This window comes from Oncorhynchus gorbuscha, linkage group LG01, assembly GCF_021184085.1.
Source record: "Oncorhynchus gorbuscha isolate QuinsamMale2020 ecotype Even-year linkage group LG01, OgorEven_v1.0, whole genome shotgun sequence".
Taxonomy (NCBI): domain Eukaryota; kingdom Metazoa; phylum Chordata; class Actinopteri; order Salmoniformes; family Salmonidae; genus Oncorhynchus; species Oncorhynchus gorbuscha.
In genome coordinates this window covers 78,431,353-78,446,791 of record NC_060173.1, presented here as the reverse complement: position 1 = coordinate 78,446,791, position 15,439 = coordinate 78,431,353, and the positions used below count along the sequence as shown (strand labels likewise).

Sequence of the window (15,439 nt, the reverse complement as noted above, 5' to 3'; positions counted from 1 at the left end):
GGCCTTTAACATCCATCAAACCTCAACAATTCAACATGTTGTTCTTTACAACAGGAATTGTAAGAGCAAGCTGTATCAGCAGTCAGCATTTAAAGCCTCCTTCCTCACCAGCTGTTGACAGAGGGGACCACTGAGATATGCCCCCTTTGACAATTCATCCTTGTCGTGCCGGGGGGGTCTCAGTTAAAGGTAGAGCATGGTGCAAATGGTTCTCAATGTTTAAAGGATTCAAATCGATCTGCTTTAATTGGAAGTCACATGCGAATGCTACGTCGTGTTTGATTTCTACTGTTTGTTTTTGATGTAATGCCTGTAAACGTATATAAGGAGTGATATGGTCTCAACTTGGATTAAATAATAGCCACCACCATGATGTTTTTTGAGTTGTATAAAGGGTTAAGGGAGAGAGAGCCCACTTTTTGGTGTCCTGAGCTGAGCTGAGCTGAGCTGGGGTGACCGTGACCTTGAGGCAGCAGTGACTCTCGCCCTGGAAGTGGCCAGATGACCTGTTCAAACCAATACAGCAAAGCAACACGTCAATACAATACCACCTACAGGTCATGGAAACTTGAGTAAATAAAGTATATTGAAAGCAGGTGCTTCCTCACAGGTGTGGGTCCTGAGTTAATGAAGCAAATAACAACCCATCATGCTTAGGGTCATGTTTAAAACTGCTGGGCAGGCCATTATTTTGGCTAGCATGGCAATGCTCCCCTATAGGATGACAATGCCTCCATCCACAGGGCCCGAGTGGTCACTGAATGGTTTGATGAGTATGAACATAATGTAAACCATATGCCCTGGTCGTCTCAGTAACCAGTCAACCCAATTGAACACTTATGGGAGATTCTGGAGCGGCGCTTAAGACTGAGTTTTCCACCACCATCAACAAAACACCAAATTATGGAATTTCTCATGGAAGAATGCTGTTGTATCCCTGCAATAGAGTTCCAGACACTTGTATAATCTACGCATTGAAGCTGTTCTGGCTCATGGTGGCCCAACGCCTTATGAAGACACTTTATGTTGGTGTTTCCTTTATTTTGGCAGTTACCTGTATTTACAGTATGCGGTCTATTATACAGTGCATTCCTTTCAATAGAAAAAGTAAACTACTGTACCCAGAGTATTACAGTTGCCATAGAGAGAAAAATCAAGTTAACTCCTGCTTTCAACAAGCATGACTCTAAGAGTAGGCCAGTTCCATTGTGGACCAGTGTGTTGGGTAATCCTTCAGGTAGACAGAAAGGGCAGTTTAGGACCAGTCTGCGCTGGATTGTATGGAATCAGCAGTACAGCTGTCTGCACAGGGGTGCTACAGTCCCTCCTGCACACGGACGAGAGGATATGAACCAAGCGTATGCAAGACAGTCTGAAACATTTCAAAGTTTCTGCACAAGATGTCCAAATGTTTTCTCTGGCTATATCTTCAGAGGCTAAACTGTGATTAATAGCAGCGAAATAAGCCTTTGAAGCAGGATTGGTGACATCAAAGTCCTAATCCATGGGTGGCAGGATTTGTTATAATGAGTGGGAAGTATCTTAACACATTTCAAAGGGTTTTACGCCATGAATAAACAATAGCTGCACAGATGTGCCACACACACACAGATGTGCCACACACACCTTAGAAAAATACGTCTCCAGAAACAGGAGGCAGCATTAACCAGGCTGCAGTACACACTCCGAGGAAAACATCCTGGATTTCATAGACCCGTACTTCAAATGGACCAAGATGAGGTCATTCCTTTCATGATAATTACAACACTTTAGGTCAATCCCTAAGCTGCCAAGATACAAATCTGTCGTTCTGCCCCTGAACAGGCAGTTAACCCATTGTTCCTAGGCCGTCATTGAAAATAAGAATTTGTTCTTAACTGAATTGCCTAGTTAAATAAAGATAAAAATAAAAAAATATCTGAGAATGATTCACCTAAAACAACTGTGGCCTGAAATCACACTTTTCTTGTTCCAACAGACAAACAATACTTTCATATTCTACAGTATGACTCATACAGTTTCGCATCTCTGGAGTGATAGAAATCCATTTGCCATGGCTTAATTAAAAGTCCGATCAAGTCTAACAGGAACATCCTGCTCTTGCCAAAAGGCTTTCACTTCATGCCAAAGGAATGTGTTGTCACATCACACACACAGCTTTAGTCAAGACAGCCCACAACATATGATTTGAAACAGAATATAGTAATTTATTCAACAGTAATAACAATGACATTGTGTTTAGGGTCTGACAGTCACACATTTTGGTCAGAAAGAGTATGACATTGTTGCCACACAAACTCAGCAAAAAAAAGAAATATCCCCTTTTCAGGACCCAGTCTTTCAAAGATTATTCGTAAAAATCAAATAACTTTACAGATCTTCATTGTAAAGGGTTTAAACACTGTTTCCAATGCTTGTTCAATGAACCATAAACAATTAATGAACATGCAACTGTGGAACGGTCATTAAGACACTAACAGCTTACAGATGGTAGGCAATTAAGGTCACAGTCATGAAAACTTAGGACACTAAAGAGGCCTTTCTACGGACTCTGAAAAACAACAAAATAAAGATGCCCAAGGTCCCTGCTCATCTGCGTGAACGTGCATTAGGTATGCTGCAAGGAGGCATGAGGACTGCAGATGTGGCCAGGGCAATAAATTGCAATGTCCATACTGTGAGATGCCTAAGACAGCTAGAGGAAGACAGGACGGACAGCTGATCGTCCTCACAGTGGCAGACCATGTGTAACATCACCAGGGGTGATGGTCGGATTCGCGTTTATCGTCAAAGGAATGAGTTTTACACCGAGGCCTGTACTCTGGAGCGGGACCGATTTAGAAGTGGAGGGTCCTTCATGGTCTGGGGCGGTGTGTCACAGCATTATCGGACTGAGCTTGTTGTCATTGCAGGCAATCTCAACGCTGTGCGTTACAGGGAAGACATCCCCCTCCCTTATGTAGTACCCTTCCTGCAGGCTCATCCTGACATGACTCTCCAGCATGACAATGCCACCAGCCATACTGCTCCTTCTGTGTGTGATTTTCTGCAAGACAGGAACGTCAGTGTTCTGCCATGGCCAGCGAAGAGCCTGGATCTCAATCCCATTGAGCACGTCTGGGACCTGTTGGATCGGAGGGTGAGGGCTAGGGCCATTCCCCCCAGAAATATCCGGGAACTTGCAGGTGCCTTGGTGGAAGAGTGGGGTAACATCTCACAGCAAAGACTGGCACATCTGGTGCAGTCCATGAGGAGGAGATGCACTGCAGTACTTAATGCAGCTGGTGGCCACACCAGATACTGTCTGTTACTTTTTAATTTTGACCCCCCCCTTTGTTCAGGGACACATTATTCCATTTCTGTTAGTCACGTCTGTGGAACATGTCCAGTTTATGTCTCAGTTGTTGAATCTTGTTATGTTCATACAAATATTTACACATGTTAAGTTTGCTGTAAATAAACGCAGTTGGCAGTGAGAGGACATTTATTTTTTTGCTGAGTTTAGCTAGCATTGAATGCAAGGGAAGCATTTGGTCTCCCTGATCATTTTTTAGATATAAAATAATAGCCAATCAGGGTTGAGCTAAACTGAGTGAGCACAGTTGTGAATGGTCCTGGCACACCAAAAAAAAGTGTAAAGGGAAGCCAGGTTGGATTTGCCTTCACACCAATGACATCATCAGAATCCAAACGTCATAGACAGAAAAAATTTGAATTGTTGTTATCTTCCAGTGGCTAGCTAGTTAGCTAAAATCATGCCATTCATAAATTAGCCATGGATGGAGATAGGGATTTGGACTTGTGGTTTTACTTAATTTTCCGTACTGGCCAATGATTATAACAATGATTCTGATCAATCATAAACATATACATTGTGCCCCTAGCCTGAGAGGATGGATGTTAAACATGTAGCTAGATGTAGTAGGCTGGTGCATATTTGCCCGTGAAAGGAAGTTAGGCTAGCAAGCAAGCATTTTAGCCAGGTAGCCTAGGACAACAAAAACTAAAAGGAAAGGGGGATACCTAGTCAGTTGTACAACTGAATGTATTCAATTGAAATGTGTCTTCCACATTTAGTGTGACTCTGTATGACAGTCACAGACAATTTCATCAACATGAAAAAGTAGAGGATGGCATTGCTGCCATTCCTCTACAAGTAGGGTGAGTTAACATGCTTTATTCTGCACACACACACACACACACACACACACACACACACACACACACACACACACACACACACACACACACACACACACACACACACACACACACACACACACACACACACACACACACACACACACACACACACACACACACACACAATATTTATATAGCTTACGTTGATTGGACGAAACAGTATTTGGTATCTTTTAGTTGTCACTGTATTAGACGAAACATAGGTGATTAGATGATGTTGAAATGGTGCTGGATTAGTAGAGGCATATGAACTAACAGGTTATAGAGCAAACAACACATAGGTTGTAATATGTATTTTTGGCTTCCCCAGTGATTTTACCCACGCACCACTACCGCAAACAAACAGAAAATGCACAGAAGCACAGTATTGCATAAATGATGAAATCATGCAACAGCATACCACCCTGCATCCCACTGCTGGCTTGCCTCTGAAGCGAAGCAGGATTAGTCCTGGATGGGAGCACTGTTTCCTCTGGTCAAAATATCGTTATCCCAATGCCCCAGGGCAGTGATTGGGGGCATTGCCCTGTGTAAGGTGTCGTCTTTCGGATGGGACGTTAAACGGGTGTCCTGACTCTCTGTGGTCACTAAAGACCCAATGGCACTTATCGTAAGAGTAGGGGCGTTAACCCCGGTGTTCTGGATAAATTGCCAATCTGGCCCTCAAACCATCATGGCCACCTAATCATCCCCAGCTTCCAATTGGCTCATTCTTCTCCCCTGTAACTATTCACCAGGTCGATGATGTAAATGGGAATGTGTTCTCAGTCAATTTACCTGGAAAAATAAAAAAACGATCCAATTCTCATTGTAAACAGGGCTAAGAAATGGAATGACAGAAATTCAAATTTATGTCTGACAAAACACATGAGGGACAGTTTGACATTTACTGGGGGAACTGGTCCTGACTCTGTAAAAAAAAATGCACACCCTCCCCCTCCACATGAACTCAAAATAATGTTTACGGCCACAAATAACAATAACTGTAGCAACCCTGTGTTTATAAATGTGGCTGTCGACTGTGTCACTTGTTTTTGTGGCACAGTTGATCTCCCGCAGGGCTACGGGCCAGAAGGTTGAGGGTTCGCCAAGCACCCTAGGGACAAGCTCACTCTCCTGCCCGTTTCATTTACACTACAATTAGAGCCGGCTGCAGACAATGATCAGCTACGGGGAAATCAGATTTTCTACATGTGGATGTCATATTAATAGTTATATTAAATACATGCAACAAATTTTCCACCAACTGGTCTCTGTGCCAATACACCACACAACCAAGAAACAGAGCATACCAACATCCGGAGCTTCAATATCATGGTTTGTGTTTTCAACACCACAATAAATAGACTATGTCAATCTGGACAAACAGAAAATTGTTATGCAGGTGAATGAGGACCCAAAAGCGACTTGGCGAAAACAGAGTATTTAATCCAGTAAAGTTACTTAACAAACAAAAGGCATAATACTACTTGTAATGACGAGAACAGACAGGAGACTTGATCAAGAACTGCAGGTTGCCTCGGGAAGGCACTTGAACGTAGCAGACTCAGACACCTGCTCACCACGCAGCATCTGAGGGAAACACGACACGACAGGGCAATACATAGACACAGCACGGTGAACAATAGATAAGGATCCGACAGGACAGGAACGGAAAACAAGGGAAGAAATAGGGACTCTAATCAGGGGAAAAGATAAGGAACAGGTGTGGGAAGACTAAATGATGATTAGGGGAATAGGAACAGCTGGGAGCAGGAACGGAACGATAGAGAGAGGAGAGAGAGGGAGGGGGAGAGAGAGGGATAAAAAAGGGAACGAACCTAATAAGACCAGCAGGGGAAACGAACAGAAGGGAAAGCATAATGACAAGACAATCTAAGACAAAACATGACAGTACCCCCACTCACCGAGCGCCTCCTGGCGCACTCGAGGAGGAATCCTGGCGGCAATGGAGGAAATCATCAATAAGTGAACGGTCCAGCACGTCCCGAGACGGAACCCAACTCCTCTCCTCAGGACCGTAACCCTCCCAATCCACTAAGTATTGGTGACCCCGTCCCCGAGAACGCATGTCCATGATCTTACGTACCTTGTAAATAGGTGCGCTCTCGACAAGGACGGGAGGGGGAGGGAAGACGAACGGGGGTGCGAAGAAAGGGCTTGACACAGGAGACATGGAAGACAGGATGGACGCGACGAAGATGTCGCGGAAGAAGCAGTCGCACAGCGACAGGATTGACGACCTGGGAGACACGGAACGGACCAATGAACCGCGGAGTCAACTTACGAGAAGCTGTCGTAAGAGGAAGGTTGCGAGTGGAAAGCCACACTCTCTGGCCGCAACAATACCTTGGACTCTTAATCCTGCGTTTATTGGCGGCTCTCACAGTCTGTGCCCTGTAACGGCAAAGTGCAGACCTCACCCTCCTCCAGGTGCGCTCACAACGTTGGACAAACGCTTGAGCGGAGGGAACGCTGGACTCGGCAAGCTGGGATGAGAACAGAGGAGGCTGGTAACCCAGACTACTCTGAAACGGAGATAACCCGGTAGCAGACGAAGGAAGCGAGTTGTGAGCGTATTCTGCCCAGGGGAGCTGTTCTGCCCAAGACGCAGGGTTTCTGAAAGAAAGGCTGCGTAGTATGCGACCAATCGTCTGATTGGCCCTCTCTGCTTGACCGTTAGACTGGGGATGAAACCCGGAAGAGAGACTGACGGACGCACCAATCAAACGACAGAACTCCCTCCAAAACTGTGACGTGAATTGCGGGCCTCTGTCTGAAACGGCGTCTAACGGGAGGCCATGAATTCTGAACACATTCTCGATAATGATTTGTGCCGTCTCCTTAGCGGAAGGAAGTTTAGCGAGGGGAATGAAATGTGCCGCCTTAGAGAACCTATCGACAACCGTAAGAATCACAGTCTTCCCCGCAGACAAAGGCAGACCGGTAATGAAGTCTAGGGCGATGTGAGACCATGGTCGAGAAGGAATGGGGAGCGGTCTGAGACGACCGGCAGGAGGAGAGTTACCCGACTTAGTCTGCGCGCAGTCCGAACAAGCAGCCACGAAACGGCGCGTGTCACGCTCCTGAGTCGGCCACCAAAAGCGCTGGCGAATAGACGCAAGAGTGCCTCGAACACCGGGATGACCAGCTAACTTGGCAGAGTGAGCCCACTGAAGAACAGCCAGACGAGTGGAAACAGGAACGAAAAGGAGGTTACTAGGACAAGCGCGCGGCGACGCAGTGTGCGTGAGTGCTTGCTTAACCTGTCTTTCAATTCCCCAGACTGTCAACCCGACAACACGCCCATAAGGAAGAATCCCCTCGGGATCAGTAGAAGCCACAGAAGAACTAAACAGACGGGATAAGGCATCAGGCTTGGTGTTTTTGCTACCCGGACGGTAAGAAATCACAAACTCGAAACGAGCGAAAAACAACGCCCAACGAGCTTGACGGGCATTAAGTCGTTTGGCAGAACGGATGTACTCAAGGTTCTTATGGTCTGTCCAAACGACAAAAGGAACGGTCGCCCCCTCCAACCACTGTCGCCATTCGCCTAGGGCTAAGCGGATGGCGAGCAGTTCACGGTTACCCACATCATAGTTGCGCTCAGATGGCGACAGGCGATGAGAAAAATAAGCGCAAGGATGAACCTTATCGTCAGACTGGAAGCGCTGGGATAGAATGGCTCCCACGCCTACCTCTGAAGCGTCAACCTCGACAATGAATTGTCTAGTGACGTCAGGAGTAACGAGGATAGGAGCGGACGTAAAACGTTCTTTTAGAAGATCAAAAGCTCCCTGGGCGGAACCGGACCACTTAAAACACGTCTTGACAGAAGTAAGAGCTGTGAGAGGGGCAGCAACTTGACCGAAATTACGAATGAAACGCCGATAGAAATTAGCGAAACCTAAAAGCGCTGCAACTCGACACGTGACCTTGGAACGGGCCAATCACTGACAGCTTGGACCTTAGCGGAATCCATCTGAATGCCTTCAGCGGAAATAACGGAACCGAGAAAAGTAACGGAGGAGACATGAAAAGAGCACTTCTCAGCCTTTACGTAGAGACAATTCTCTAAAAGGCGCTGTAGAACACGTCGAACGTGCTGAACATGAATCTCGAGTGACGGTGAAAAAATCAGGATATCGTCAAGATAGACAAAAACAAAGATGTTCAGCATGTCTCTCAGAACATCATTAACTAATGCCTGAAAAACAGCTGGCGCATTGGCGAGACCAAACGGCAGAACCCGGTACTCAAAATGCCCTAACGGAGTGTTAAACGCCGTTTTCCACTCGTCCCCCTCTCTGATGCGCACGAGATGGTAAGCGTTACGAAGGTCCAACTTAGTAAAGCACCTGGCTCCCTGCAGAATCTCGAAGGCTGATGACATAAGGGGAAGCGGATAACGATTCTTAACCGTTATGTCATTCAGCCCTCGATAATCCACGCAGGGGCGCAGAGTACCGTCCTTCTTCTTAACAAAAAGAACCCCGCCCCGGCCGGAGAGGAAGAAGGCACTATGGTACCGGCGTCAAGAGACACAGATAAATAATCCTCGAGAGCCTTACGTTCGGGAGCCGACAGAGAGTATAGTCTACCCCGAGGAGGAGTGGTCCCCGGAAGGAGATCAATACTACAATCATACGACCGGTGAGGAGGAAGGGAGTTGGCTCGGGACCGACTGAAGACCGTGCGCAGATCATGATATTCCTCCGGCACTCCTGTCAAATCGCCAGGTTCCTCCTGAGAAGTGGGGACAGAAGAAATGGGAGGAATGGCAGACATTAAACACTTCACATGACAAGAAACGTTCCAGGATAGGATAGAATTACTAGACCAATTAATAGAAGGATTATGACATACTAGCCAGGGATGACCCAAAACAACAGGTGTAAAAGGTGAACGAAAAATCAAAAAAGAAATAGTCTCACTGTGGTTACCAGATACTGTGAGAGTTAAAGGTAGTGTCTCAAAACTGATACTGGGAAGATGACTACCATCTAAGGCAAACATGGGCGTAGGCTTGTCTAACTGTCTGAAAGGAATGTCATGTTTCCGAGCCCATGCTTCGTCCATGAAACAACCCTCAGCCCCAGAGTCAATCAAGGCACTGCATGTAGCACCCGAACCGGTCCAGCGTAGATGGACCGACATAGTAGTACAGGATCTAGATGAAGAGACCTGAGTAGTAGCGCTCACCAGTAGCCCTCCGCTTACTGATGAGCTCTGGCCTTTTACTGGACATGAATTGACAAAATGTCCATCAAATCCGCAATAGAGGCACAGGCGGTTGGTGATCCTCCGTTCCCTCTCCTTGGTCGAGATGCGAATACCTCCCAGCTGCATGGGCTCAGTCTCTGAGCCAGAGGAGGGAGATGGTTGCGATGCGGAGCAGGGAAACACTGTTGACGCGAGCTCTCTTCCACGAGCTTGGTGACGAAGATCTACCCGTCGTTCTATGCGGATGGCGAGAGCAATCAAAGAGTCCACACTGGAAGGAACCTCCCGAGAGAGAATCTCATCTTTGACCACTGCGTGGAGTCCCTCCAGAAAACGAGCGAGCAGCGCCGGCTCGTTCCAGTCACTAGAGGCAGCAAGAGTGCGAAACTCTATAGAGTAATCCGTTATGGATCGATCACCTTGGCATAGGGAAGCCAGGGCCCTAGAAGCCTCCCTACCAAAAACTGAACGGTCAAAAACCCGAATCATCTCCTCTCTAAAGTTCTGGTAATTGTTAGAACAATCAGCCCTTGCCTCCCAGATAGCTGTGCCCCACTCTCGAGCCCGGCCAGTAAGGAGTGAAATGACGTAAGCAACCCGAGCTCTCTCGCTAGAGTATGTGTTGGGTTGGAGAGAGAACACAATATCACACTGGGTGAGAAAGGAGCGGCACTCCGTGGGCTGCCCGGAGTAGCAAGGTGGGTTATTAACCCTAGGTTCCGGAGGCTCGGCAGGCCAGGAAGTAACAGGTGGCACGAGACGAAGACTCTGGAACTGTCCAGAGAGGTCGGAAACCTGAGCGGCCAGGTTCTCCACGACATGGCGAGCAGCAGACAATTCCTGCTCGTGTCTGCCGAGCATGGCTCCTTGGATCTCGACGGCAGTGTTACGAGCATCTGTAGTCGCTGGGTCCATTCCTTGGTCGGATCCTTCTGTTATGCAGGTGAATGAGGACCCAAAAGCGACTTGGCGAAAACAGAGTATTTAATCCAGTAAAGTTACTTAACAAACAAAAGGCATAATACTACTCGTAATGACGAGAACAGACAGGAGACTTGATCAAGAACTGCAGGTTGCCTCGGGAAGGCACTTGAACGTAGCAGACTCAGACACCTGCTCACCACGCAGCATCTGAGGGAAACACGACACGACAGGGCAATACATAGACACAGCACGGTGAACAATAGATAAGGATCCGACAGGACAGGAACGGAAAACAAGGGAAGAAATAGGGACTCTAATCAGGGGAAAAGATAAGGAACAGGTGTGGGAAGACTAAATGATGATTAGGGGAATAGGAACAGCTGGGAGCAGGAACGGAACGATAGAGAGAGGAGAGAGAGGGAGGGGGAGAGAGAGGGATAGAAAAAGGGAACGAACCTAATAAGACCAGCAGGGGGAAACGAACAGAAGGGAAAGCATAATGACAAGACAATCTAAGACAAAACATGACAAAAATACATCCATCCCTACTTTGTAGGTCTACCCAGTATTGAAGACATGGCCTGACAATCTCTGAATGTCATTCAACCTTTTGATGTTTTGTTTCACCAAATGGCCACTGCACAATTTGGATTGATTGATTTGATATATTTGCTAAAACAACATGTATATATGTATATATGTATGGGCTAAGGCTTAAGAGGGTGTGGACGATGCTGAATGGGTGTAGACAAAGAAGAGCTCTCCAGTAGGTGTACTAAAACATTTTAGGGCCATTTTCTCAAAAGTGAGGTTACAAGTTTATCAACTTTCAAAGCAGAATTACTTTCCCATTGTTCCTCAACTGCAGAGCATGATATACCATTTTCTAGCTCTTAGTCTTTACTTTTATCCAATGTAAAATAAAAATCTAATTTTGCTACGTAAGACAGAATTGAGGCAGTCAGTCAAATTTCAGAAGAGCTCTTTGGTGGAAAAATAAAAGAGAAACATCTTACAGGCCTCAGCCAAACACACAAAAATAGATCTCTCAAAATGGTGCCCACAGATAAATGGTGTCAGGTAGCTGCTAGGCCAGTGCAGAAGCAGGGACGCGCTCCAATTAGCCCAAAGTAAAGCTGGATGGATTAATTGGAGTCGGTCTCTCCTCTCCCCATTAGTGCTGCTGGGCCAGATCATCTGAGCACATTTGTCATGATGAATTAGCGGCTGAGTGTCGAACTGGCCCATCAAGTGTCGCTGTGCTTTCACGCCTCTCACTTGCCATGACACCACCAAGGGGAGATGAAGGGGCTGTGTTTTGATGATGAGGGACGCTATGACAGTTGTACCTAAGCCTCGCAACGGACACTCTCACTTCTTTCTACATGTATTCCCTCGGCAGCTCTTATTAATTCATTCTCCTTGTGATTCCCTATTCCCTCATGACTCCATGATTAGTACTTAACTGTCACTCCGCTCACAGATTTCCTTTCTTGAAACATACCAGCACCTGAGATGTTCAGCATAAAAGCAAACCTTAAATCACAAGCCTGTAGTAAAGTCAATGACAGATTGAGATGAAACATTTGGTTTCTGTCTGTTGGTAATACTAGTGTAGCATTGACACAGAGCACATTACGGAGTGGGAAGGAGTTTCCGCTGCACTTTAAAGGCAATGGAATCTGTTTTTGAGTCAAGTATGTAGGCTCATGCCTTTACAACGTGCATGGGCCATCAGCAAAAACGTTTTGTCAATCGCTCAGGTAAATCACCTCTCTGACTAAGCCTGCACCTTTCCACTAAAATCTTCCTTTTTAAAACCAGATAACATCCTCTTACTGAAAACCCAACCGTGGCTATTCTCAATATTCGGAGTCATCATCACAACTGTACAAAACGTTGTGTATTCACCAGAGGGTTAATCACGAGAGGCTGTAGGGGTGGATAGGAGGAAGTGAGGGGGTCCATCTCCTATCAGGTCATCCTGTCTTAGGGAACAGGCGGCGTTGGAGGATCACACTGATCGTTTCTGCTTCATGCGTGTTGCTCTTGGCATGGGCTGTCGCCACAGATACACAGAGGGAGAAAATGAGAAAAAGCCTTCCCTGGCATCTGTGCGTTCACGTTGAAAATTAAGCCCAGCAAGAATCATATAGAAAAAAAAGCTCAAGCTGGCAGTTGTATTGGGTTTCTATTGACAAGAATAGTCAATGTACCCGGGATTAAAAAGCAATCCCGCGTTCAATATGACACCTCCCTACATTCTTTTATGAGTGCCAGTGCGCGCCTTGTCCTTCAGATGCTGTGGATCGAGCTGTCGACACAGGGGACAATCAAAGTTGTAAGAGAGCAGCACTGGCAAAGCTGAGTTTGCAGAGGCTCGGTGGATATCTCTCCTGCTCTCCCGCTCTCGTTTTTGAATAAATGTGATCTGGAAACTCAAGTCAGCAACCAAGCAAATGAGATTATGGCAGCCATAACCCCCCCCCCCCCATAACCAGCACCATTTACGCCCAGAGACTAATCCAGAGGCAGTTCATGTTAAATGCCATCCACTACTGTCAAAGCAGATCAATCATCAAAACCATGGCATAATTGGCTTTTAGTGACACAACATTATCAAAGAATATTCTTATGTGACTTGTGGTATCAAAGTAAAGGGGCATCAGAATCTGACTGCTGACTCAAAACATAACCCTGTGATTAGAGAAACTATACATAAGTATTACTTAAGTTTCTCTGCATGGAGTGCATGCATAGACATATACAGTGCATTCAGAAAGTATTCAGACCCCTTCCCTTTTTCACATTTTGTTAGGTTACAGCCTTATTGTAAAAAACAGAAATACCTTATTTACATAAGTATTCAGACCCTTTGCTATGAGGCTTAAAATTGAGCTCAGGCGCATCCGGTTTCCATTGATCATCCTTGAAATGTTTCGATAACTTGATTGGAGCCACCTGTGGTAATTTAAATTTATTGGACAGGACTTGGAAAAGGCACACACCTGTCTATATAAGGTCCTATAGTTGACAGTGCATGTCAGAGCAAAAACCAAGCCATGACGTCGAAATAATTGTCCGTAGATCTCAGAGACAAGATTGTGTCGAAGCACAGATCGTGGAAAGGGTACCAAAAATGTTCTCCAGCATTGAAGGTTCCTAAGAACACAATGGCCTCCATCATTCTTAAATGGAAGAAGGTCGCCCGGCCAAACTGAGCAATCGGCGGAGAAGAGCCTTGGTCAGGGATGTGACCAAGAACCCGATGGTCACTCTGCCAGAGCTCCAGTGTTTCTCTGTGGAGATCGGAGAACCTTACAGAAGGACAACCGTCTCTGCAGCACTCCACCAATCAGGCCTTTCTGGTAGAGTGGCCAGACGGAAGCCACTCGTTAGTAAAAGGCACATGACAGCCCACTTGGAGTTTGCCAAAAGGCACCTAAAGGAATCTCAAACCATGAGAAACAAGATTCTCTGGTCTGATGAAACCAAGTTTGAACTCTTTGGCCTGAATGCCAAGTACCACGTCACATTGCCAGGTCTCTGAACTCCTCCCTATAGGCTGTACAGGCCTACCACCATTGTGTCGTCTGCAAACTTAAGTGTTGAAGTTGTGTATGGCCACACAGTCGTGGGTGAACAGGGAGTACAGGAGGGGACAAAGCACACATCCCCTAGGACCCCCCGTGTTAAGGGTTAGCGTAGGGGATATGTTACCTACCCTCAACAGCTGGGCACGGCCTGTCAGAAAGTCCAGAATCCAGTTACAGAGGAAGGTGTTCAGTCTCAGGGTCCATAGCTTAGTGATGAGCTTGGAGGGCACTACGGTGTTAAAAACTAAGCTGTAGTCAATGAACAGCATTCTCACGCAGGTGTTCCTTTTGTCCAGGTAGGAAAGAGCAGTGTGAAGTGCAGTAGAGATTGCATCTTCTGTGGACCTGTTGGGGCGGTATGCAAATTGGAGTGGGTCCAGGGTGTCTGGGATGATGGTGCTGATGTGAGTCATAAGCAGCCTTTCAAAGGATTTCATGTCTACAGATGTGAGTGCTACGGGGAAATAGTCATTTAGACAGGTTACCTTGGTTTTCTTGGGCACAGGGACTATGGTGGTCTGCTTCAAACATGTAAGTATTACAGACTGAGTCAGGCAAAATTTGCCAGCTGGTCAGCACATACTCTCAGTAAGTGCTCTGGTAATCAGTTTGAATGTTAACCTGTTTAAAGGTTTTACTCCCATCGGCTATGGAGAACATGATCACACAGTCGCCTGGAACAGTTCGTGCTCTCATGTATGGTTCATTGTTGCCTCTAAGTGAGCATAGAAGGCATTTAGCCCAGGTTGGCCGGGTTTCCCTTTGTAATCTGTGATAGTTTGGAAGCCCTGCCACATCCGACGAGCGTCAGGGCCGGTGTAGTAGGATTCAATCTTAGTCCTGTATTGACGCTTTGCCGGTTTGATGGTTCTTTGGAGGGCGTAGGAGGATTTTTTATAAGCATCCGGATTCGTTTCCCACTCACTGAAAGTGGTAGCTCTAGTCTTTAGCTCAGTGCAGATGTTGCCTGTAATCCATGGCTTCTGGTTGAGATATGTATGTACACTCACAGTGGGGATGACATCATCAATCCACTTATTGATGAAGCAGGTGACTGATATGGTAAACTACTCAATGCTATCTGATGAATCTTGGAACATATTCCAGTCTGTGCTAGCGAAACAGTTTAGCATCCGCATCATCGGACCACTTCCATATTGGTACTTCCCGTTTGAGTTTTTGCTTGTAAGCAGGAATCAGAAGGATAGAGTTAAGGTCAGATTTGCCAAATGGAGGGCGAGAGAGTTTTGTATGCTTCTCCGTGTGTTGAGTAAAGGCCATCTAGAGTTTTTGCACCTCTAGTTGCACAGGTGAAATGCTGATGGAAATGAGGTAAAATGGATTTTCTTCCATTAAAATCACCGGCCACTAGGAGCACCATCTCTGAGTGAGCATTTTCTTGTTTGCTTATGGCCCTGTACACCATGTTGAGTGCAGTCTTTGTGTCAGCATCTGCTTGTGGTGGTAAATAGACAGCTACAAAAATATAA

General features: G+C 46.2%; 1 pseudogene; it reads right to left on the bottom strand.

Moving 5' to 3' along the window:
- The window catches only part of LOC124047356, a 96,501-nt pseudogene that overhangs the window by 32,308 nt on the left and 48,754 nt on the right, over positions 1 to 15,439 (bottom strand).